General features: G+C 40.9%; 1 protein-coding gene across 36 annotated transcripts in view; it reads left to right on the top strand.

Moving 5' to 3' along the window:
• Nucleotides 1-26609, top strand: part of RIMS1 (regulating synaptic membrane exocytosis 1) — a 463443-nt gene that overhangs the window by 412111 nt on the left and 24723 nt on the right. Inside the window, exon 1 of one of the 36 annotated variants that reach the window (XM_082474122.1) lies at nt 16404-18118. The exons of the other annotated variants lie outside the window; for them this stretch is intronic. The gene's annotated coding sequence lies outside the window, so the exon portion shown is untranslated. Of the gene's footprint in view, nt 1-16403; nt 18119-26609 lie in introns of those variants that run through there. 36 annotated transcript variants of the gene reach the window in all.

The raw sequence follows: 26609 nt of genomic DNA, 5'->3' as shown, positions 1-26609 counted from the left end.
TGGCTTATACATCACTTCAGAAGCACCTAGACATAGATCTGGATACATTTTACTGGGTAATTCCACCTTTTTGCTTTCAAGTTTTAATCCTTCTATAAACAACAACAGATAATTATCATTTGAAGGTTTTGAGACAGTAAATGAATTGTTGTGGTGGTAACTTCTTTACCTTTACAGTAAAAGTCAAATAAAGTACCATTTTATTAGAATATTACTGAGAGACAAAAATTTGCATTGATGATTTATAATGACGCTACAGTTTTCAACACCCTCTCGTGTATATCACTTCATTTAATAAAGGTCTGACCATTAACCTTGTGAAAATACTTAGATAAGAAATACAAAGATGTCCATTTTTTTAGAAATCTGTCTTTTAATGGGGATGGAAACAGAGGATCTTTCTGCATATAATGGACCTACCATAACTACTTTGCAAGTCAGCTAGTGAATTCTTACGTGGAAAATAAAACTTCTAATATTGGGCCAGTACATTGTGATACTTATTATAAAATCATTTACATTGTAAGGATTCTTTTCCTTTAACTAAAGAATGTGTACACGCGATGATTAGTCATAGTTGTAGTGAGGCTTAACAGACTTTATACTCTAGGACTGCATGAGAAATGACAGTCAGTATTCCAGATTCAAACTCATTACCCTGGGATGTTTTTGTAAATGGAAATAGCACATTTCTTTAGCTCTTAATTAGAAACTCTAAAACATCTGATGATTTATCAAATAGTAAGTAAATAATCATATTTTACTTAGGAAAGTTTCAAATGAAAAAGGTTATAAATTCTATGTAATAACCAAGTAAATTCGTATTTATAAATAAACATAGCTGCTTTGAAACACTTTGCTATTATCTAATGAAGTAGAGGTATATTGATTGGGAAATACAAGCAAATTGAGGAAGATGGTAATTTAATATTTTTATCACTCTGAATTTGAATGTGTAAGAAAGAATCCTTGATCTGCCTCTCTGCATTCTGGAAACTGAAAATCGATGCAAAGCTGCTAACAAGGGAGTGTTCTTGAGATGAAAACGTATTGATTAGAAGCCACAGGAAAATACATCCAAGAGTATCTGATTGACTTTAGGTGAGTCAACCTGCTGCTAAAACTGCCAATCTTATTTACAGCTTCTACCTCAAGAAATTCACCTAAACAATTATTCAGTTGTTTTTTGAAGGAAAATAAAGAAAACAAAAGAAAGGGAGGAGGGAAGGAAGGAAGGAGAGAGGGAGGGAGGGAAGGAAGGAACGAAGGAAGGGAGGAGGAGAGAGAGAAAAAGAAAAGTCATTTTAAGAAAGATTACATAAAATTTCATGGAGATTCTTAGGTCTTCAGCAAATCATTGACCAATTGACATGTATATTGGAGACCTACAGCAAGATCAGAGTAGGAAAATTTTACCTCCAAAGTAAAAATTTACTTTGAATTTTTCAGCTTTCTATAATGCTTAATAATAATTCTATCTACTCATGGATTGTTCTTTATTGTTTCTTTCAAAGTAAACACTCAAAAGCATTATGTTTTTGTGGGGAAAACCCATCTACTCGCATAGATTATGTGAATAATTTTGAAAATTTAGTCCGAATTTTGTATACAGAAACATGAAAGAATAAAGGCTGAATTCAAATATATTTTAATGTTGCATTAAATGCATTGACCAGGATGATACAGCATTTTCCCCAGAGATGCTTGAATTTAGTCTAAGTGCAATTGCAAGTATTGATTTTCCTTTCAAGGTGTATGTGGCCTGAATCCTTGGTCCCTTGGTGAGAGTGCCTGCATCCAAGTGATAATAAGTCGGTGATGACCGGGGTCTGATGACTCCCTCTGCTTCCCCAGGCCCTGCCTGGGCTTTTCAATTCATATTCCGCACGTCCTAGATTCTCTGGCCCAGATAGCACAGTCTGGGCCAGAGTGCACATCTTTTCACTCTGTAAATGGCTTCATAATGCTATTCAAAGTAATGCCAGTTGCTTTATTCTTTTGTTCTGCTTTTATATTTTTAGAGTTGTCGCTCATTGCATACCCTTTAGCTAAGCATTTGAGAAAAGCCTCTACCCTTTAGAACTCTGCACTGAGTATTCTTCCTGGTCCACAAGAAAGGGAAAGCACTTTCCTTGCCCTTGAGTTGTTTACAAGTTCATTCACTAAATAGTGTATCAACAGGCAAAGGACTGCCCTTTTTATAAAACTTTACAGTTTATAAAGCCTTTAATACTTAGCATCTCATGAGTGCAAAATTACTGAAAGTTTTTAAAATAAGAGCCTGATCCTATGAGGAAAGATCAGAAATGCATTAATTGAAGAAGGATTCCTGAAGAAAATGAGTTTTAAAGTGAAAAGTAATATAAATATATGCTCTTCATCCCTCAAGGTTTCCATAAGATTTAATACATTCTTAATAATTTTCCTTTCTTTCCATCCAGAAAATAATTGTGAGAATTAAATACAACTGCAAGGAGCATAAATATTTTGAATTTTACATACAAATCGCCTGAAATTTTAATTTGTAAAAGAGTCTGTTTTTAGCGGCATACCATCCTAACAGTTGTCTAGTTCATTCTTAGTTATGTCATACTCACTTCCCCAGGGTAAGAAGAAGCCATCATTTTTGTTTTAAGCTTTACCTTTTTTTCCACCATTAAATCTTTAGGTCAGTAGTGCCTGAAACCAGCAATCGCTCCCCACTGAATTTAAGTGGTGACCATTTTTATTCCCCCTCAGCACTGGTGGTACTGCTGGGTGATGCCAAATACTTCATTCACTCCACAGATATCTATCACGAGATTATCAATAGCTAATACAAATGGTAATACTTGTTCAGGCCATGTCCTGTGACTGGCCCTGTGTAAAGCACCTGATGTGCATTGTCATGTTGAACTCTCTCAACAATCCTGGGAGGTTGCTATGACATAGTATGGTGACTATCTCTGGGTTTTCAAGGGCAAAACAAAGGCTGAGAGAAGTGAAGTCACTTGCCTGAAGTCACACAGCTAGTAAGTGGCAGAGAGGATGTGAATCTTTGTGCCCAGGGCCTCAGTCTTTGCTGTGGGCTGGAGCCTCAGTCCTTGAGGCTCCAAGGAAACCTGATGCCCAAGGTGATGGTATTAGGAGGTGGAGATTTGGGGAGGTGATTAGCTCATAAGGGTGGAGCCCTCATGAGTGAGATTAGTGCCCATATAACAGAGACCCCAAAGACTCACGGCCCCTTCCCCTGTGAGAAGACAGTTGTCTTCAAGGAAGTGGACCCTCATCAGAGACCAGATCTGCCAGCACCTTGATCTTGGACTTCCCAGCCTCCAGAATTGTGAGAAAAAAGCATCTGTTGTTTGGACACTTAGTTGATGGTATTTTTGTTGTAGCATCCTGAATGGACTACGGTAGTCCTTAACCACCATACTATGTGGTCTGGGTATTTTAAAGTGGTTAGTGAGGTGTTTAATGATCTATAAATATCCAGAATACCCAGTGTCAACAGTTAGCATTTTTGTCATTTCTATAGAAGTTTATATAACCGGAAAAATATTTCATTCAGATTTCATTTTCCTTTATAGGGAGAAAACTATAAAATCCGTACTATTTTACACACTGAGACTAAAGCCAAAGCATGCCACTATTTTTCCTTCTTCGGTGATATGTATTACTTTGCTATTAGTCCCTTTTTACTCATGAGGAAAGGGAAATGTAGGTTACGTAACGTGCCCAAGTTCACCCTGGTAAGGGCAGAACTGGACTTGAACACAGTAGTGGGGCAGGCATCCATGCTCTAGGTGGGGCTTGGGGTCGGATTTCCCCCAGGAGGGGACAGTGTCAGCCAGCTGTGTGGCTCAAGACCCACCAGCGACCTGATGGGCTCGTTCAGCTAATACTATCTTCAGACCTGCCAAAGAGTTTTGTTCATTTCACAAAAATGCGTTTGCTGGGCATCTGTGGGCTTACTAAATTCTACTAGATTTTTCTGTGGGGAAGGGAGAATATGAAGAAGGGATCATACCTCAAATTACATAATCTCTCAAAACAGTGAGTCATATTCAGAATGGTGCTGGCTTTTCTCTGGAATGTGTCAGTCCTTTCTGAGCACTGTGTGGGGTGGGGGAGATATGTGAAGACGAAAAGATTTCCTTGGGGGAGCTGGGAGGGAGCTGGCAAAGGGAAGTGAAGGGAGACAGGAGTTCGCAGACTGTCGTGTATGAGCTGTGCCCTGGGGTCCCCTCTGAGCTGTGTGCAGTCGGGCTCCAACAGAAGAGACGAGCTGCTATGGGGCAGGGGTGTGGCCATAAGGTATCAGGTCATCGTCTACAAGGTTCCCTAACAGAGTAAGTCAAGAACAAGACCGTTGTGTTGGGACAAGAGGGGAGAGTGCTATAAGCAAGTCATTCGTATCTTGAGGAATGCCTCTGCATGCTTACTGGAAAGCTGGATTCGTTTGTTCTGTTCACTCAACTGATCCATTTATCCACAAGGCTAAGCCTCATAGATATTAATAAAGGCTGAGTTTATTGGATACTTAAACTATGGCTCATTCTAGCATTTAAACCAGGTACCATTCTTACCACCATTTTCTAGATAAGGAACCCCAAGCTCAGGAAGATTAAATAATTTGCCCAGGGTCACATAGCCAATAACTGGTCCATTGAGGATGCTAACGTTTATATTCTTAGCCCTCGTACTGTGCTGTCATCCTCAAATAACTGGATATATTAGTTAAAATAATTCTACTTGCTATAAAAATTGAGCCTAAAACGTGTAAAGCCTCAAATTCAGTAAAATGCTGTTTATTGTTCATTCAACAACGTGAGCAGGTGCTCGTAGCTGACACCGCTCTCCTCCACGCAGTGACTCAGGTACCCAGGTCCTCACATCTTATGCCATTGTGTCATCTGAACCCAAATGGCAGAAGGATGAAAGCAGATGGAGGAAGTACGTCTGTTCTTAAAAGCCTCGCCCTAGAATGGCCACACGTCACGAACCACATGGCCATGCCTGCCCGCTAGGGGATGGGCCCTGGGAAATAGGATTCTGGCTGAACAGCCCTTAGCATCAGTTTTATACAGTGGAAGGGGACGGACAGCTAGCTGGCTCTCACACACGGGCCTTCAAATATCTTCCCTTATAATTAGTTAAAGCATTTGAGAGTTTAATTTTTTTAAGCAGAGTCTGGAAATATTGGTGCTTTCTTAAGTTATCGTAAGATTCATGCACAGCTGGTGTGATCCAGGAGCGTCCTGATCCCAGCTTCAAAGCCTGTCAAACTCCAAAACTGGCCCCAGGGTTTCTGTTCATTCCTCAGTTTCAAGTTTTCTTGGCCTCTTCTGACTCTTGGAATCCGGCTTCCTCTGTCCCATTTTACATAGACCACTGTGTGAAGCTCAGCCATTTCTTTCCTTTTTTTTTAATTTTATTTTTTTATTGGAGTATAGTCGATTTACAGTGTTGTGTTAGTTTCAGATGTATAGCACAGTGATTCAAATAAATATGTGTGTGTGTGTGTATATATTCTATATCTGAATATATGTATATATTCTTTTTCAGATTCTTTCCCCGTATAGGTTTTTACAAAATAGTGAGTATAGTCCCCTGTGCTCTACAGTAGGTCCTTGTTGGTTATCTATTTTATATATAGTAGTGTGTATATGTTAATCCCCTTTCTTTGCTTTTTAAAACTAAACAAACAGAAAACTGGCACGTGCCAGCATGCAAGAGTTCAGCAGCGTGTGGTGAACATGTTATCGGGGGCAGGGATTGGAAGAGAGGTGATGATGGGAAGTGGTCAGATAGATCACTAGACACGCAGGTCTTGGTCTTCTCTGTCTCAGCTCTGCTCCTGCATTACTTCTTCTGGAACCTGTCAATATCTCTAAACAACAAGCATGTGCATTTATATATCACTCTTCCAAGTTACTCCATCAATATCTGTTTCATCTTTATTACAGGCCTACGAGGTGGGCTCTGTTACCATCTTTCCTATTTCCCAGTGCGGACACTGCAGTACAGAGTAAATGGCTGAGCCGGGACTTGAACCCCGAACAGTTCGGCTGTAGCATCTGCCCTCTTGGCCACGAGGTTATTCTGCCTCTCAATAGGGACAGCGTTTTCACTAAGGAACATTCTGGTGCCAGCTCTTAAGGTCGAACTCTGTTTTGTTAAATTTGTTTCTGTTATGAAGCTGAGTTTTAGTCCAGCTCTTAAGTACTTGCTGTGGTTAACATAATTGTAAGGACCACATTAGCACTTCCTACACTTTAGCCAAAAAGGAAACTGTGTTATGTGAGCCAGCATTGGATATTCTTAGCTTTGTTCCTTACGTGCTCTGTAACCCATGCTCAATGTTAGTTCTGAAGAGTGAGAATTGCTATTGATTGTTTTAACTATAGGGGGTTTCTTTGTAACTTTCCTAGTATTCTTTTGCAGATTAGAATAAAGATTTTGACGGGTTGGCTTAGTTTGTGCACCTTGTGTATGTACCCCCGTAAAGCAGGTAGCCACATCGCAGCGTACTTGGCAACCTCTTTTGTTCTTTAGACCTTTTTTGGGCTTGTCACACAGTCAAGGACCAGAAGTAAGTCCAGACACCATCCAAGGTCTTTGATGCAGCTACTTTGTGCATAGAACCCAGCTACCAATTTTGGCTTTCATTCTTTTTTTCTGAAAGTCCATTTTTTTGAGCTCAGTGTCATGTTCAAACATTAAACATCTAAGGAAAGCTCATAAACCTACATGGCCAAATAGGAGGGAAAAAACTATTATGTGTTGTGACTGTGCCTCCAAAGTATCACCATCGAGTCCTAAGATAGTACAATATGGAGAGAAGAAGAAATACTTTCACTTTGTAAGCTTAGCTAAAGTTTTCTTTTAAATTTTTAAATGACTGTTATGTGTCACTTTATAATTTTGACAGAATGCAAATACAAGGGTAAAGAAGAATGAGATTATTTTCTACTCAGTCTATGTTGGATTTTGTGCCCTTTATAAAGTTTACACAGTTCTGTACTTATAAATAGATCTTCTAAGGATTACAGTTTACATGTCCTTTTTTGAACATTAGTTTATTATAGAGGATTTCACTTGATATAGCTATTACAATTAAGCCTTGATGCCTCAAAACAAGAGAATATATGTATTCACACTCAAAGGACGTAAAGCAAAAATAACCTGAAAAGCAATGCCATTATAATTTAATGGGGCTTGAAAAGATTTTTTAATTCTTAAAAGTATTGTCCCTTGATTGTTTCTCTTTCCTTTATATGCAAGAGCCTACTTCTGTCTCTCTTCTTTTGTGTGCGTAAAGATGCCTGAAACCACCATTCTCATGAGCAGTTTGTTTTTCACACTGATAAACAGTGCTGCAGTGATGTTCTAGGTTAGAGAACGCCATGTCAAAAGACACTGGATATTTCCACTTTTAGATTGCATGACATTTTAGTGAATATAAATGTCTACCATCTATGCTTTACCGGTAGTTGATTGCCATGGTTAAGTGAATCTTTGAGCTGTTCATAATTTTCTATATCTCAAGTTCTATACCCATTATTTATATCCATTTTTCCTCCCCCCTCACAAAAATTGAGTCATAATGAGCGTGATCTCATGTTTGCTGATAAAACACAGTTTTTTAATTCAAGTAGAATTGGTTTACAATGTTGTATTAATTTCTGCTGTACAGCACAGTGATTCAGTCATACACATATATACATTCTTTTTTGTATTCTCTTCCATTATGGTTTATCACAGGATATTGAATATAGTTGCCTGTGCTATACGGTAGGACCTTGTTGTTTATCAATCCTATATATACTAGTTTGCATCTGCTAATCCCAGACTCTCAGTCCATCCCTCCCCCATCCCTCTCCCCCTTGGCAACCACAAGTCTGTTCTCTGTGTCTGTGAGTGTGTTTTAAACATACACACATTTTATAGATAGGTTCGTTTGTGTCATATTTGAGATTGCACATGTAAGTGATATCATATGATATTTCTCTTTCTCTGTCTGACTTACTTCACTTAGATGAAAACCTCTAGGTCCATCCATGTTGCTGCAAATGGCATTATTTCATTATTTTTCATTGCTGAGTAATATTCCATTATATATATAGACCACATCTTCTTTATCCATTCATCTGTCGATGGACATTTAGGTTGTTCCATGTCTTGGCTATTGTAAATAGTGCTGCAATGAACATTGGGTTGAGTGTATCTTTTCAAATTATAGTTTTGTCCAGATATATGCCCAGGAGTGGGATTGCTGGATCATATGGTAGCTCTATTTTTAGTTTTAAAACACACTTTTGACATTCTTATTGTGCACATAATAACTCCTGGTTGTTTCCCAGAAGATTAGATCGATGTGTACTAGATGGTTCTTAGTCTCAACACACATAAAGGAGATTGGATATCATCACTGACCTAATTCTTCCTCGTAATCTGAAAGGTGATGCCAGCCCAGTGTATTAAGCTGTCCTGTGACACCCCAGAGATGGGTCGACATTCTCCATCCAGTGAGTTGTCGTGTTGATATCTAAGATATGTCCACTTTATGCTGATTCCAGACCCTACTGCTATCTTCAGGACATAATACTTTGCTATCTGTGGAATGCATGAACTGAGAACTACTTTAACTCCAAATGACTGAGCTCCAAGATTTGAAATTCTATCACTTGCTTTCTGGAATTTGGGAATGCGCTGCTAGGGCAGATAAAGAAATGGTCCACGTTTCTCTAACTCTTCCCCTGAAACACCTCTAGTGGCAAAGGAAAGCCCATCTTCAGAAGGATGGAGACCAGAGCCTGAAACAGCAGGAAGGAAGATTTTTGAAGTCTTGAGTTTTAGCTTAAAAATTCATGAGACTTTAGCCTTCCATTGACTACATACTTATGTTTATTTTACTATAAAACTTACCCAAAGCTTCTAGCAAATGTGGAAGAGCATTCTTCTCTAAATCCATGCTTATTCCTTATCTTCAAATACCCTCTAAAACACTGCTTACATTCCCCGGGATCGCTAGCCAGGATCTGAAGGCCAGGTGTCCATACCTGGGGGTTAAACAGCAGAGGTTTTCAGTGCAGTCCATGGCTGCAGAGCAAAGCACAACTGACTGCAGAGATGACAAGCTGGAGATCTCATCTAGCACCACAATCCGACGGTCAGAGCTAACTCAGTAATTCACCCTGAGTCCGCTTAGCCTGTAGCCTAAGGACTGAAGGTTCTTTTCCACAGATCTTCCTGAGAAAAGACTTCTATTTGCCCTCCTGGTTCTCAGGAAGTCTCAAAGACCTTAATCCAAACCTCCTTTACTTGAGTTTTAAGCGTATGTGCTATTCAGCACTTAGCATTTCCGTAAACCTGGAACTAAATATGCTAATAACTGTCTCAGGTATAAGGCCACGGAATCCCACAGTCATTCTGCTGAAGGTTTTGTTGATTTTTTTCCTAAGCACAAACATATATTGAGTCGGATTATCTGCAGAGATTGGGAAAAGGAAAAAGCAAACCATTAGCGGTTTTTTCCCTTCGTGGCTCACTCTTGTGCAGCCCTAACCTTCACACATCATTCATTGACTCCCCCAAATGCAGCCACTGCTGGTGAGGGAGATGCATTTGCAGGGGGTCACCCCTTTGGGTAACAGCATAGCAAGTTACCAAAGCAGGAGCTGGATCTGCGCAATTCCAGGAACGTAATTTGCCCTTCATAGAAATGAGTGACCTTAGGGTTAGGGTTAGGAAAAAATAGTGCTAATACTGATGATAAGAAGCATAGGCTTCAGAAAAATATAATAATTCAACACAATATCATTAAAGACGGTGTCTGATAGGTGAGGTAGATTGATGAAAGTGATGGAGAGATGTTTACAATTCTGGGGCAACCATCATTGTCTCGAAAATACTCCACTGAGTGTTTCTAATGCAAAGTAACACTGTATGTTGGCATGAGAACTGGAAGAAATACTTAGAAGGGGCTGCTGAGATCCCACAATTTCTGATTAGCCAAGGCTGCTTTGCTAAATTCAGGAGAAACTCTTGTTTGCAAAATATTAAACTTACCTAGAGATTATATGGGGACAGATAAAGGAAACATTATTTAAATGTAATTTCCTGAGATATGAACACCGGAGAAGGGCCCGTTAAGTTTGCGAGGGGAAAGTATAGGTTTTGAAATACTTAAGTTCTAATGAAAGGAAAATGTTAGGATAAAAGGATGGAGAGGGAGTGTACTTAATAAAGCTTCGTTCTGGAGAAGGCAGGAGGGAACAGTGTCTAATCAGACAAGAGGAGACACCCTTTGCCTTGTGGGAGGAGAGAAGGAGGGAAAAGGTAGATGTGGAGGTTGAGAGGCCCGTGACCTTCTGGTCCATCATGCTTCTGGTACACACCTGCCTGTGTGCTGTCTACATAGATGTGTCTTCAGATAACACGATAACTGCCTCTCAGGATGGATAACCCAGCCGCAGCCATTAATATCAGACCAGATGGTACATCTTCAGTGTAATAGGTCACTTAAGGCATTTAAGAAGCCACCTAAATCAGGATCCCCACCTCCCATTCATCTGTGTTCTGTGAGCCTCGTCTCATTAGAAAGCAATTCACCTTATTTTTGTAAATAATGACCCTTCCAAATATTCCCTGGACAGTTAGGGACAGCTTCAATGGCCCTCCTTAATATTGAGCGTTTCAAGTAGTAACATAAAATGACCAAGTTTATTAAATTAACATTTAGCACCCATGGAGTCACCAAAACCTTTCGAGGACAAGGAAGTTAATCATGATATTTTGACTTGCATTTCTTCTAATTCATGTGTAAAATAACAAAGGTTACCCGTCTAGGTGACAAGAATTTTCCTTCAAGGGTCATGTGAAATACATAATGCTCATGAGACATTAATTACAAAGGCAAAGTACTTCCCAAGGTTGGGTTTCAAATATATGTTCCTGTGTTTTTAAAGTAACCTTTTTCCCACAGGAACCTATCTGAAAAATGATTGTTAAAAATCATGAAAATGACCAAACATTAAAAAAAAAAAAATTAGTTTTACCCAACTTTCTGGAAGCATCTTGTATTCTCTGTATTCAGCTTTACATGAGAGACTTTTAATGTGCAATCATTTTCATGGGCTTTTAACAGAAGTTGTGTAAAATTTATCAGGTAGGTATGTTAGCTTTAATGGGGGTGACTTGGCGAAAACAGAAAATTCTACACATCAGAGTTTTGTTGACTCTTCTCTTCAAATTCAAATGTTACAGTCCTTGCAGATTCCTAAGCAGTGGGTTAGTAGTTCCTACTCACTCACTGACCTGCTTTCCTACATTTCACCCCACCCCTCACCATACCTTCAAACCAGCAAGTAGCATCTAGCCTTCCTAATATTCTAATTTTTGTCAAATAATGGGTTAGAAACACCCTTTCAATAATCGCAATTAATGCTAATTTGAAGTTCCCTTTTGTGTAAGGTTCATTTATGTTATATTTTATCACCTAGCTTCTGACCCGAGCACTGCCTCTATCTTCCTTATGAAATAGGCTTCCTGTTAACAACTGCTCTCAAGCATATATGGAAATGTTATTAGTCAAAGTCCTTATTTGTGAGAAAACACAGAGGGTTGGCAGTACAATGTTATTCCATGTAAAAATCCATAAATACCAAGTTATTATTAATATAATAGCTACTTGCCTTTTAGGTATCAGATCCTGCCCTAGGTAGTTTACATATATCATTTCTACTTCTTCCAGAAAACCAAGCTGTTTCCTCTTTACACAAGAGAAAACTTAAACAACTTACCAAAAATTATAGCAGTGGTAGTGTTAGGATTTAAATGTAGGTTTGTGTAGTCTTAAGAGGAAAATGTGTGTGTGTGTATGTGTATCTAAAGATAGGAGAAAAGGCAGTGTTTTTTTGTGTGTGTACAGTTTTTCTTAGGTACTGAATAAACATTTGACTAAATGGGTTCTAATTACAAATGACTCTATTTTCTGTAGGTGTGAACTTAATAGCATTTATAGTAGATTATGTTTCCTGGCCTTAGAAATCCTCCTCATCAATGGTAGTTTTTTTCAAAATTATTTGGAAACCTTCTATAATTATTCTCAGGATTTGGATCATGAGATCATCTTATAAATGAAAGAAAATTTTAGGGAGGTCTCTTTTGCAGAGTAATAACTTTCTGAGAAGTCTCCTGGTAGGGGCAGTGTATTCGTTTCTTTTTGCAGCTGTAACAAATGACCACAGATTCGTGGCTTAAAACAACAGAAGTATATTATCTTGCAGTTCTGGAGGTCAGAAGTCCAAAATGGGTCAAGGTGTGGGCAGGGCTGGGTTCCTTCTGGAGGCTCCAGGGGAGAATCCACTTCCTCGCCGCCCAGAACCAGAGGGCTGCTGTCACTCCTTCACTCGCAGCCCTCTTCCATCTTCAAAGTCATCATGTCACTCTTACTCTGACCTGCATCTCTCTTCCTCTCCTAAGGACCCTTAGGATTATACTGCCCTCCACCCTGAAGATTCAGGATAAACTCCTTATTTTAAGGTCAGTTGATTAGCAAACAATTCTATCTGCAACCATAATTCCTCCTTGCCAGGTAGTATAGCATATGTTCTAGAGATTAGGATGCAAACATCTTTTGGGGGATGGGGGGAACATTATTCTACTTACCATAGGCATATTTAGATTTCGTAGGGTCTGAAGTTTATGGAAAGCCTTTTTTAAGAAAAAAAATGAGGGCTTCCCTCGTGGCGCAGTGGTTGAGAATCTGCCTGCCAATGCAGGGGACACGGGTTCGAGCCCTGGTCTGGGAAGATCCCACATGCCACGGAGCAACTAGGCCCGTGAGCCACAATTGCTGAGCCTGCGCGTCTGGAGCCTGTGCTCTGCAACCAGAGAGGCTGCGATAGTGAGAGGCCCGCGCGCCGCGATGAAGAGTGGCCCCCGCTTGCCGCAACTAGAGGAAGCCCTGGCACAGAAACGAAGACCCAACACAGCCAAAAATAAATAATAAATAAATAATAAATTAATTTAAAAAAAAAAAAAAGAAAAAAAATGAGCAAACAAAATTACAGATGCAAAATTGGACACTAAAGCACCTACTTATGTACAATGAGAAAAAAAAATGATGCCACATACAGACTTTTTAAAAAAGCAAACTGCATAAATATGTCCCAAATTTAACCCACACTAATTTTATCCTCAGTTATGTTATATATCCATATATCAAACAAAACAGCTGCATGATAAAAATGCCTCATTCAAAACTTCCATTTGTTTGGGGTAAATTAAAAATAAATAGGTAGAAACCGTGCCAAAATTATGTCTTCCAAGTTGGGTTTCTAACCAATTTTTTATTCATTTTTATTCGTGTCATTTTTTTTCCCATCAGTTTAATTGTCCAATTCCTCATGTTCTGAGAGAGATGACACAAACAATATGAAATTTGAGGCCAGAAGACCTTGCATCACTGGTTTGTTGATTCATTCGTTCAGAATGTATTTATTCAGCATCTACCGTGTGGCAGGCACCGTGCTGAGCTCAGAGAATGCGTCACGAGCAGAATAGATCCCTCAGGATCTTACAGGGTAACAGACAGACAGACACAGAAGGTCATCTCAAGCACGTTAGGTGTTAGGAAGGGTTGTAGGGCCCCGGGAGAGCCCTGCAAGGGGGGCTGACCTGGGCTGGAGGCAGTGAGGTTTCCTCCAGGACCTGCGGGACGAGATGGGTGGTCCAGGCCGGGGGGTTGGGGGGTGGGGCGGGGGGGGCGGGGCAGAGCAGAGGAAGGAGATTTCAGCAAAAGAAATATTATGGGTAAAGACCTGCGATGGGAAAGCTGATAGGGATTTTGAGGAGGTGAAAGGTCAGGAGCCTATAGTCTAGGGAGAAAGGGAGAGAGTGGTGTGAGACCCTTCCTGAGAGCAGGGTGGGGCCAGGTCCGGCGGGGCCTCGGGACCACGCTTACGAACTTGGTTTCGTCTTAAATGCAGCAGGATACCATGGAAGGGTTTTAAACAAAGATGGGGAATGATCTGATTAGCGGATTGAAAGCTTTTCCTGTTTATTCGGAGCATGGGACCAGGAAGGGGGAAAAGGCAAGAGTAGATGCAAGAATATGAGTTAAGATAAAGGGAAGTATTTGGATTTGAAATAAAAACTTATCAACGAGCTCCTCCTCTTCGAAAGGATTCTGATATATATATGCCTTTTCATTGACAATGACTCCCTCTTTTAAAAAGTTATTCATTAAGCACTATTTAAGACATACAAAAAAGCTAGAAAGCGTATGATTGGTTGCTTTTATGCTGAGAGACGCATCTACACTTGGTTTCTTTGACCAGGTGTTTGCATTTGATTTCTAATTGTATAATGAACACAGTTTCCTTAAATACAGGCATTTGAGGCATCAACGAACTGGTTAAGGGGATAACTGGGGAGTTAGAAAGTTCCTTAAATGGCGCTAGGCCTTCTTTAGCTGATTGTAAAGGTTATCTGATTTAGGACTTGCTGTCGGTGTGGGAGGAAGGTCGTCATACAGCCCCCCCCCTCCCCGCCCCGTTCTGGTGAGACTTGCCGGTCACAGGGGCTCCCTGGCGCCTCCCCACCAGCTTCCAAGGAAACGCACTTTGTCATCAGGCGTTGACGTCTCCCCTCCAGGCGTCTCCCCTCCTGGTTCCAGCCTGGCTGCCGGCCAACCCCTCTCCCTGCTCCTACTAATATACCTCAATTCTGGAGCCCCTATTTTTTTTTGCCCTAAGATTGCCAGAGGCAGCGTTTATGTTTTCTGTGTGGTCTGTGCATATCTTTAACTTTGTCTCACTCTAGTTTCCCTTGTGATCTAGTTTCTACTTCTGTTTGCTACATTAGGATAAGGAAACAGACCATTGGCGTATAGTTCTCGGTTGACGGAAGTATACTTATAACTTTAGAAACAGTCAAGATGGACAGCCGTACAAGAACGTCCACACTGTCAAAGAGGATGAACACCTGAAGGGCACTGTGCTGTGTGTGCATTTGTCACACGCTGTCTGCGGAAAGCTTGTCTTTCATAGTTTACGTCAAGTAAAACCTACGTCATTCTAATTGTTATAAAATACTGATCAGTCGGCTAAGACAAAATTTTCCACATTTTTCAAACATCGGCTAAACCACATATCTCTCCAGCCTTGAAAAATTAAGTAAGCTTCTCTTTGGCAGCCGTGCAGGTTGGGCTTCCCTGTAAGCGGACCCTGAGACAAAGGTTTGAGTGCAAGTAGTTTACTGAGGGGGCCCCAGGGCAACGAGACAGGAAAAGGAAGTCAGTATAAGGTGCGTTATTTAGTAGATGAGTGCCCTAAGCAACTGGGGCTCCATCCCATTGGGATGCTATGGGAGACAGTGTAGACGCGTCTCCCCGAGGGAGAAGAAGCTGGCATTTATCCAGCAAGTCCCACTCATCATCAACGGGGCACTGCGTCCAGGGTCCTCAGCTTCCTGGCACTTGAGGCCTCTTTTCCACATGGGGGCCCTGCAGCCAGAGCCCCTGCAGAGAGTCACGGGTCCTGCAGGGAGAAGGCATTCTTGCAGACGGGAACAGGGAGGGCCAAGGGGCCGGGGGCAAGGCTCCCACAGCATCTGCTCCTGTGGCTTCTCCCCGGGGTCTCCCCCCAGGGTTGCAGGAAGGGCGCCCGGCCTGTGGGTTCCTGCAGCACCAGCAAAGGCAGAGGTGGGCAGCTGTGCCAGCCGCAAGTTCGGTGAGGTCACTTCCCCTGGTCCTGGTTCGCCCAGACTTGCAGGTTTGCTCATGGAGGCCCCTCCTCTTCCTCCTCTCTCCATCCCTTCCGTTCCCCGTTGGGGCTCAGTCCCGACTTCACTCTTGACCTTCCGGCTTTGTCCAGAACATTCCACACAGATAAGCCTCCCCCTCTGTCAGCCCCCTCCACGTGCCGCCGTGATGCATGCTGAGTTTTCAGTAAGGCTCCTGCCCACCCATTTCCAAACCCCTTTGGTTAGTTTTCTCTGTAGTCCTCATGTTGGCTCTCACAGGGAATGCATCTTATTAAAGAGATTCTCCAAACAGACACGTTGCACTGTCAACAGTTGAATGACTTCCTACCATTCCTTTGAGGGCAGCTGCACTTGATCAGAGGGATCAAGGAGGGTCTCATGGCGGGATCTCAGGGAGTCATGCGTGGGCTGCCATCCCCACCCCGTTAAGAACATCCAAAGGAAGGAAAATAGCAGCCTGAGGGCTTCCACGCTGGTCATGAAAGACTGCCCGCGTACCATTTTATATGTGAAATCTCGGTTATAATCTTGTCCCTTTTCCGTTACTCTGGCCCCAAGATAACTGCTTCGGTTGTGCCGACAGAGGTACCTCCGTCATGCACAAACGTTTCCTCGTGCAAGAGACCCAGGTACACACCTCAGGGCCCGGGAGGCAGATGCACAGAGCCATCAGGCTAGACTCTTGAGTTCTGCAGGGTTCCCTTCTTCGCCATTTCCATCCCTTGTAACTTTAACGACCGTCTAAATGAAATTCCAGAATATCACGTGGAACTGTTTTCAGGCAGGGTTAGTTGAATTTAACTTGTTATTGCTCTACTTCTTACATATGTATGTGGAATATGTAATTTATCATTCAGGCTGGAATATCTTTGAGAGTGAAAAGGGAACATTGTTAATAATACGCTACAACAGCAGGCATAAACCAGCACTGTCCTGAGTTACCAGCAAGTATGATCACCTGACTACCTCTTACCTATTCATGCTCATTTTGGAAGCGAGGAGGGACCATAGGAAAAAACATGGTCGCGGTGAAAAACAAACAAACAAAAACAAAACAAGCAGCTACACACAGTCAATTTCAGATTTATTTCTCATAAAATACAATAAACTTATTGCCTACTAAGTAGTGTTAAGATATTATAGGAATTATATAATTGGGGCCACTGTCTGTATCAACAGCATTTTAAAAATGTTTTTGTTTGGTTATTTTTGACAACTTACTCCTCACTCCAAAATGGTTCTGGTAAAAAAAAAAAATCATATTTTTCAAATAAAGGTTGTTTCCTACCCCCCAAAACCAAACATGATGGTGGTAAAATGGTTCTGTTGCTGCCATTTTTCCTTCCTCATGAAAAGGGCTTAAAGAGCCACTTAGGTTTAAAGGATGGGAGGCTTAGTTGGAATTTGCTTCTGTTTGGGGGTTTGGTTTTGCTGGTGGTGGTAGTTTTCCCATATACTAACTGCTACCGAAGTCCAGAGCCCGAGTTCTCATACTTGTAAAATACAGCAACCCCAGCAATACCGGCCAGTTATGACGAGGGTTAATGCAAATGTGTGTAAAGCACTGAGCATCGGGCCTGGTGTGTAAAAACTGCTCAGCAGAAGTTGGGCCCTTTTCCTTTTCTGTACTTTACCATCTCCCTTGCCCTGGCGCTGTCTCCTGGCAGGGGGTGGGATGCAGAGGAAGCAAAGGAAACCTCTGAGAGCATCTTGAAGGTGATGATTTTGACAGCTTTAGCGTATTACACATGTATTACAAGTGCCAGGTGGGAACAGGGCAAGATATCCATATGGGACCTTCCTCTTGCCCCTGCAAAAGCCCTTTAAACAGGTCTACCCTGGAAATCATCTGTTAGCCCTGAGCTTGACTTCGCCAATATTTCTTACATAACCAGGGAAGCTACACGCTATTTCATAAAGTAAGCAACAGATTTTCATTTCATTTGACTTAAATATGTCTTCATTATATAGTTTGCTTAAAACTTTGTGACTGTGTAGCAGCTTTCCCGTTGTGACTATTTAGCAGTTTTTCAAATTTATGAGATGACGCATAGCAAGTTTACTGAGTGATTTTTCACTTCGTGGTCGTATAATATAATAGGCTCTAGAAAAAACACTCTTGGCAGAAGCAATTTAATCATCCTGTGTGTGTGTGTGAGAAGGAGGGGCGGGGGTGGGGAAGGGGAGACAGAGAGAGAGAGACAGAGAGAGAGAGAGAGAGAGAGAGAAAGTAAAGCTTCCCAGAGCTCCGATATTCCTTCCCAAGGCAGCACAAGTTACTTAAACGAAGTCAAAGCTTCTTTGGCTTCAGTTTTCCTCTGAGGACAACTTAATGCTGATTCTTCGTTTTTTCAAGATACACAAGGTAAGTGTGTGTTCTGTATATGAATTTACTAAGTCCTAATAGGAGTTTGTTAGTTAATGTATAGCATCTCAGAAAACTAAAACCAAAAGCCAAATTCCTGTTTGTCTGAAGCTTTCAAAACTGTGTGAACAGTTTGCAAACAAAGGTAGTATTATGCTTGAGATTACTAACAAGTGAATGAAAAAGAAAAAATGTAAAAATGATATGGCGGATGAAGTAGTTATAGAAGGATGTTGCTACTATAGGTATATGTATAAAATTGTAAGGTCTAAATATGATAAACTTTAAAACTAGGCTTACAGGATTTTAAAGCTGGATTTGAAATTGGGCAGTGCTTCAACTCAAACATACCTCTTAGTGTTATCACAAAACTATATTTTTCTTTAAAGCAATTTCATTTGTGTTTAAAATTGCATCAGCTGTTCTGCATATCACATAACCCTTTTACACACAATTAAATACAACTACTTTTATATGGACATTTATTTTGGAAATTTACAAGTATATTTTCATTACCTTTTGAAATTATAAATCATATAAGGCTCCCAAAATTTTGCCTTTCATGTGTTATAGTCAGGTAAGGACCGAGAAGTGTAACTTGTTTGTGTGAATAACTTCTGATGACTCTTATCAACTGTGTTATTTAAGATAGTTTGTACTTTTTTTCCTAAGACTACCTATTTATGAAGTTCTTTCTCAGCAGTATTTCTGAGAAACTAATTAAATTCTCAAATAATAAGTATGTTTCAACTATCTTTAGATTAGAAGAAAACATACATATTGAGAATTTAAGGAAATTTCAAAAATAGCCTCATTTTGTGCTTTCAGATAATTCACGTGGAGAATTATAATACGGTAAATTTTTTCCTAATTCATTTTCTTATTCACTCATATGCTGGTGTCGCAAAAGGTCTGGCTGAAATTGCAAATGTAGTATTGTCATCATGAGAGCTTGTGTCAAAGCCATTCTGAGAACCCTCTGGAAAAGGGCAGTCTTATTTATATATATTCAAAAACAGCGCTGCTCTCCAAAGACTAAGCATATGATCTGTGTGGTAAAATCAACACTTGTAACTTTCTTTCTTCCTTCTTTCTAAAAAAAAAAAAAAAGAAAACATAAAAAAATCATAATCTGATGGAGGACGCTTGCATATGAAGGGTTTTATACATTAGCAAAGAAAAGTCTTCACCACAGTGCTTGTGTTTTGTTTACATGTTTATTTTATATTCTGAGTAACACTTACATGGAACTAATTCCCTATTTTAGTTCCAATTAACACTTAACTTCAGAAGCAGGGCTCGTCTATGGAAAGAAGGCATAAATATGCTTAGGATGGCTGTAATATATCGTAATTTATATCTTTCCCTCCCCCAATTCCCAACTTAGTTGAAGTCATTTGTCTCAAAAGGAATCTTAACATCTGTTTGGTTTCACGCCATTCTCACCTTTAAGCAACTGAGTGAGACATCCTCTTGTTTCTTATCTCTGCTTATTATTAATGGGCAGCAAGACATTATTTTTCTACCCAAGTAAAAAAGTGTATTTTTTTTTCTTCACACTTTAAACTTGGTGTAAGACCAACAGTACAGAATCAGTGTGGTCTGGAATATTTTTTTATCTGATTGGCTAATTATTAGGAACCACTCTGGGCTTCTGTGAAGGTGTGTAGTTAATGCTCTGAGCTTTAGTTTCTAAGATTCAGTCAGCAATTCACTCGGTAAACATTTTTGCAAGAGAGCCATGTCTCACAAAGTACTCTGACCAGGAGAATGCTGAGGGGAGAGATTCAGATGAAAAATGACCTGTAAATGAAGGATTTTATTAAAAGTCCATCACATTCATCTAAGTGTTTTCATAGAGCAATTCATAGTCAATTACCAATTAACTTCTAGGGAACCCATTAATTCAGGAATCAAAAGAGCAGTGTCACCGCAGCTTAGGCTGGTCTGACCTGGTTGTAGATGGAGATGCTTGAGGCTGAATTAAAGGGCTGGCAGGGGAAGCCGGCAGGGCGGGGGGGGGGGGGTGGGGGGGGGGGCGCATCCCAGGTAGGTGGGGCTGTGCAGAGAAGCTTGGAGGCAGGAAATGTTAGCTCATAAATCAGGAACAGGCTGGAAGCAGCCTGGCTGGAGCAGAAAGTTGCCATCAGGGAATCAAGAGAGGCAAATAAGGCAGAGTTGGTGGGGATAAAACATGGGCACCTGGGCCAGTAACATGGGAGCAGGAGACTGACATCTTTATGAAAATTAGTCTGCTGTGGTTGTACAAACCCAACTGAAATGACAAGAATCTCAACATGACGAGACTAATTGAAGCAAGAAGGAAGGAACAGGTAGGGGTGATAGGCAGTAATACTAGCAAAGATAACCACGTTGGATCTTGGAAAAACGGCAGCCCCTTTAGCAGAAATGGGAAATCAGTAGAGAAGACCACGTGGGATCTGTAAACTTCTACCAGTCAGGGTTGAACCGGAGGAGCAGAATCTGTAGGAGACATATATTAAGAGATTTATTACCAGGAATTGGTATATAGTATGTGATCGTGGGGCACATCTGAAATCCACAGGGCCGCCCCAGGAAGGGCAGGGTGGCCGCAGGCCCTGGCTGAAGCTGCAGCCCACACGTGGGGCACCTCCATCAGGGCAGCCTCACTTCTGCTCTTGAAGCCTTTAAATCACCCAGATTATCTGAAATGGTCTCCCTTATACAAGTCAACTGATTATGGACTGTAATCACACCTACGAGATACCTTCACAGCAACACCTACATGTGTGTTTGATTGAATGACCAGGGACTATAGCCTAGCCAAGGTGACACATCATAAAGCCAACAGAAACTTCCAACATGTTATGAACTCCAAGAGGCTGGTAGGATTCCTTAGGTGAAAATGGGCAGAAATATATTGGAAATTCAGAATCGAAATTCAGGAAGGCTGCTGAGATTGGAGAAATCACGACAGGAGTTATCCACATAGAGATGACATATCCATGTCAGTCAAGAGAGTTTGGGAGCTCCTCAGAGGACGGAGGCTGGAAACTTCCACATCAAAGATGAATTCTTGGGAGAAACCATTTTTAAGGGGCAGTAGAAAGAAGAGATGACTAAAAGATACAAAAAAAAAAAAAAAAGATCAGATTAAGAGCTAGGAAGAGAACCATAGTAGCACATGGCCTTGGCTGTCCATCTCTTTGCTATACTTTATCACTAATTTCCCAAGGTTTTCAGTGGGTCAGGGAACACTGTAGTTCCCTGATTTCACCTTGTATTGGGGGATCTTGCTGCCAGAGATCCAAACAGAATTTGCACTGAGAAAAAGCCAGTGTTTTTTACTGTGAACTTTGAAAGTACAGTTTTGAAATAAGATAAAACATTCCGGATGGCAGGTATTACAGACGTAAAGAATCAGGCGCATATTCCAGACAATGAAGAATTAGAGGCACAGCTGTTCTGACACTTAGTGGAGAGGCTTTCGGGGGACCCTCGCCCCACAGTCCTGAATGCCTTGTGCCTTGCTCATCTGTCCAGCAGTTTCTTTAACCTTCAGTGTACAACTCAGGTATCTCCTCTTCTGTGGGAAGTTCCTTAACTCACCTCGAAAGGGGTGTTAACTCTGTCCTTTGTCCTGTCACTCACGTGGGCGTAATTACACTTCTTATCCTGCTGAATCAGAATTGCTGGTATGTCTTCCTCCCCCCACCAGATGGCAAGCTCCTTTCAATTTTGAGTCCACAGTCCGATAAGGATGCCATTTAAGTGTTAACGTATATTTGGGAAATGAAGGGTGGCTGGGTATGCACGTATATGAGAGAACAGTGTGTAGAAGGCAGACAGTTCGTGGAAGGAGAAACTTTGAGAGTTCCGGGGTTTAAAGAGCCAAATTAAAGAGAAGAAGAGAAGGGAAATTGAAAGGCAGGGGTGCTGCAAAGGTGAGGGAGGGGTACCATGGTCCACGGAAGAGGAGGACGAGGGGGTTGGCAGAGATCAGGATGGAGTCGGAAGAGAGGAAGGATGGGAGAAATCTGTCTTCCCAGGAAAATGAAAGGCAAATGGATGTGAGGGAAAATGTGCCTTCTTCTAACTAAGAAGAGGGCATTTTTCCTGGTGTGAAAAACTTGAAATTTTTAAGCTATATTTGTCAATTTAACTTTGATCTAAAACAGTTTAAGAGCTTGTAACAATGAAAGTTGCTAGTTCTTTCCTTTGTCTTTTCCTGTGTGTGTGTTTGTGTGTCTCTGTGTGTGTGTGCATGTGTGTGTGTAATCTGAGGGTCTAGTAGTTCTTACACATTTTGTTTAATTGACATTTCACCTGCGTTTCCCCCCAGCCATATGCTTTCCTAGTGTTGGTTACAAATCCTAGTAAGTCAAAACATGGTTCCCTTATCAACAAATTGAGAACATTTTGCAAATAGTGGAATTCTTTGTGAATATAATTATTATGCTCTAGGTTGCAAGAAAACCAGAAAAATGGCTTTCCATATCAACATTGTATTGCAGTGCCCTTGGAGGAAACTATAAAGGTTTTAGAGAAGTATCTCATTCAACAATTGAAATTGCTGGTCTCTATTACCACAGTATTTAACTTTTACAAAATCAGACGTCATTTCTCATCAGAATTGTTTGTTTATTCGTGAGATAATTGTCTTCACCGCTGCCTTCCAAAGTTTCATCTTTTTCAATTTTTTTTTTGTTTTTGCCTTTAACTTAGCAAAAAGTAGATGAAGTTTTCAAATCTATGAAAGTGGTGTTTTTCTCAGATTGATTTAGAACTTGACTGCTTATTCTCTTCCAAAAAATGTGAATTTACTTGTTTGCAGAGAAATACAGCTGAAATCAACTTACCAAGCATTTGGCGTACCAGGGACATGCAGTACTTCTCTCCTTTTGTACTTCTTTAGGGGTAATTTCAAGAAGCATTATTGAGAGCCTTTTACTATAGTATTTCAGAATTAGATTTGCAAACAAAATCCTCTCAGAACTGCAGAACCGAGAGCCAGCTCTCTGGACCTTGTCTAATCTGCAGTGATTGGGTTCCTGTTCACGATATACGGCTGCACCCAGGTGGCACCACCTGTAAGGTAACAATTTATTGTAGCACAGATGCTCGAGTCTCTGGAGGTTGGACTTGGCCTGTTAAAGGGTGAATAAATGGAGTGTGACAGTGTCTGCTCTTTCTGAAACAAACAATCCACTCATTGTCTCACTGCTTTCATGATGAGACTTTTTTTTTCTCTACAAAATGGGAATTGAAGTTTTATCTACAGTAAAGGCCAGACAGAGAGAGTTTGCAGCAGAAGATTCAGGCTCTAATCTTCACTGTGGCATTAGAAGCTGTGTGACCACCAGCTGAGGATTACTTACCGTACCTTGGGTTCTTTGAACAAAGAGTTTAGATGAGATCACTTATTTTTAAAGTTCCGGTGCTAAGTTTCAGGTCTGTTCTGTTCTAAAGTGGACCAGTTTAATCCACCTATCATACCCATTTCAGGATTTCAGCTCTGTGTTTATTTTTAGTATTCTTTTAATCCTCATATCTGTGGACTGAAAATAAATAAGTATTGCCAATATGAAATTACTTTACTGCTTTCATATCGCATAAGCCTCAAGATATATTAAGAAAAGTATTTAATATTCTTATAAATTTACTTCTGCTCTAGTGAAAAAATGTCAGGTTTGTTTTCAGTTACATCAGGGTGTTTTCCTTCTGGAAAAGAGTTATAGCTCTACAATCTTGGCCACGTCTATCTGTTCCCGCCTGTTGAGGTGTAATGTCTCAGTCGAGTTGAGCTACTATAACAAAAATACCGTAGACTGAGTGGCTTGTAAACAACAGAAACTTACTTCTCACAGCTCTGGAGGCTGGAAGTCCAAGGTCAGGGAACCAGCACGGTCTGCTTCCTGGTTCATAGATGGCCATCTTTTTGCTGTAACCTCCCATGGTAGAAGGAGCAATCAGGCATTTTGGGGTCTCTGTTGTAAGGGCGCTGACCCCATTCATGAGGGCTGCACCTTCATGACCTAATCCCCTCCCCCAAAAGCCCCATCTTCAAGTCCCACCACACTGTAGGTTTCAATATATGAATTGGGGGGTTGGGAGACACTTTCAATCTACATATGCAGCTAAACCAAAATCAAACATTTTTGTCGTTACCACCTAATGCTTCTCTAACTCCTTCAACTATCAGGACTGTCATTATTTTACAATCAAGTTAAGGACCATGCTTTGAGAATAATAAGCAATATCAGGAAAAATGAGAGGCAGATAGGAATTGACTTTGTTAAGGATGTCAAATTAGTATCAATAATATGTGCATAACTCCTATCCCTCATTTGATTAACATTTTCACTCAATGCTTAGATGTCTGCTTAGGCACATTTGTTATTTGCCCACAGAATCTTTTTTTTTTTAAGATTTTTTTTTTTATTCCTATTTTTTTATTCTTGGCTGCATCAGGTCTTATTTGCAGCACGCGGGTTTCTCTCTAATGGTGGCGCACAGGCTCCAGAGCACGTGGGCTCTGCAGTTTGCAGCTCGCAGGCTCTCTAGTGGAGGCGCACGAGCTCAGTAGTTGTGGCGCACAGGCTCTCTAGTTGAGGTGCACAGGCTCGGTAGTTGCGGCACACGGGCCTAGTTGCTCCGCGGCATGTGGGATCTTAGTTCCCTGACCAGGGGTCAAACCCACGTCCCCTGCATTGCAAGGTGGATTCTTTACCACTGGACCATCAGGGAAGTCCCACCCACAGAATCTTTAAATACTGCTTGACATAGTTCAGTTAACTCCTTATATGCCTTAAGAGATAGGCCACACCATAGTGTAGATTGGTGAGCCTTGGTCACCAGAGTTTCCCGTCATCAGCACACATTTTAGGCTTTTATCCTATTGTATATTTCAAGTTCTTGTTCACCTAATTTTCTAAAGATGGATGGTAGAAGGGTGAAAATTAAAGACCCCAAATTTTTAATATTCTGATTTACCAATTTTTCTATCCAACAAGCATTTTCGTTTTATTTCCTAAGGGTTTTCTCTTGCTCTTTGGATGTGCAACTTTATGTTTTATTTAACACTTATACTTTTTTTAATTGAACTGTAGTTGATTTACAGTGTTGTGTTAATTTCTGCTGTACAGCAAAGTGATTCGGTTATACATGTATATTATATATTCTTTTCCATGTTCTTTTCCATCATGGTTTATCACAGGCTATTGAATACAGTTCCCTGTGCTATACAGTAGGACCTTGCTGTTTATCCATCCTATATGTAATAGTTTGCATCTGTTCACCCCAAACTCCTACTCCATCCCTCCCCCACCCCCCCTCCCCCTTGGCAACCACAAGTCTGTTCTCTACGTCTGTGAGTCTGTTTCTGTTTTGTAGATAAGTTCATTTGTGTCGTATTTTAGATTCCACACATAAGTGATATCATATGGTATTTATTTAACACATTTTAACCACAGTCAGTAGAGGAGCCGCCAGCCAGCCAGCAGGTTCTCAAACGGCCCACGTTGACCCTTTTGTACATAAGCGACGTCCCCGTCACTCACGGACTCTCCATCACTGGGGTACAGCCAGCCCCCAAATTACTCCCAAGACCTGTGTGGCCAGGCCTCCAATTACCACTGTTTACTTAACTTGCCCGTTTTGCCGCTTGTTTTCGTTCATCCTCTGAGGCATGGTTTGATCTCCGTGCCAGCCTGAAATGAAATTGTCAGAGCGCTTTGCTTTACAGAGACCAGCTGCTCCGAATCCACCATGCTGATGGCCACCCTCCTCTTGTGGTCGTTTTTGCCCCGGGAAAATTGGTCTCTCTTCTCTGTCTCCCTCTGTGCTCTCCCACTGAATAATTCACTCTCCTCTTTCCACTCAGAATCTGAAATTGTTCTCTTGAATCAACTTAACTCCTTCTATGCCTACTAGTAATCTTGATATATGTTACCTCCTCTTAAAGCATAAATTACCTTTCTGCTCACTCAGTAAATAGATATAACTACTTTTTAAAAATTTTTTATTCCCATCCTCTAGAACAGGTGTTAGAAATTAAGCTGATGAACTAATTTGTACAGTCAGATATAGTTAGTAAACAGAAATCCAAATAAACCTCCAATTATGATATAACAAACTGAAGTGAAACATTTCCAGATGATAATATTTGGGGAGATTACAGCCACCTTCAGCAGTTCTTACTTTCTCCAAGTGATTTTGCTTCCTCTGCAATGGCACACGCAGTCTCCAATGTTTGTATGCAGATCTCCATGGTAGTGGGATAAGGTCTGGGTAGGATAGGGCGGTGAGTACGGATAGTTTTATAGCTAAGTTACCACCTGTGTGAGATTTCTGCAGCGTTTTCTGCCTGCTGACCCCCTGGAAGTTTGCCAGTGAACATGTTTGTAATCTTTGCTACTGAATTGAAAGTATCCCATGAACCAATGAAGTTCTGAATGTCCTTATTAATAAAATGGAAACTGGATTATTTTTAAAAGCTACCAATAGGAAA

The sequence above is a fragment of the Balaenoptera physalus genome (genome assembly GCF_965194825.1).
Source record: "Balaenoptera physalus genome assembly, chromosome: 9".
Taxonomy (NCBI): Eukaryota; Metazoa; Chordata; class Mammalia; order Artiodactyla; family Balaenopteridae; genus Balaenoptera; species Balaenoptera physalus.
The sequence above is the reverse complement of the archived record's forward strand: the minus strand, read 5'-3'. Positions and strand labels throughout refer to the sequence as shown.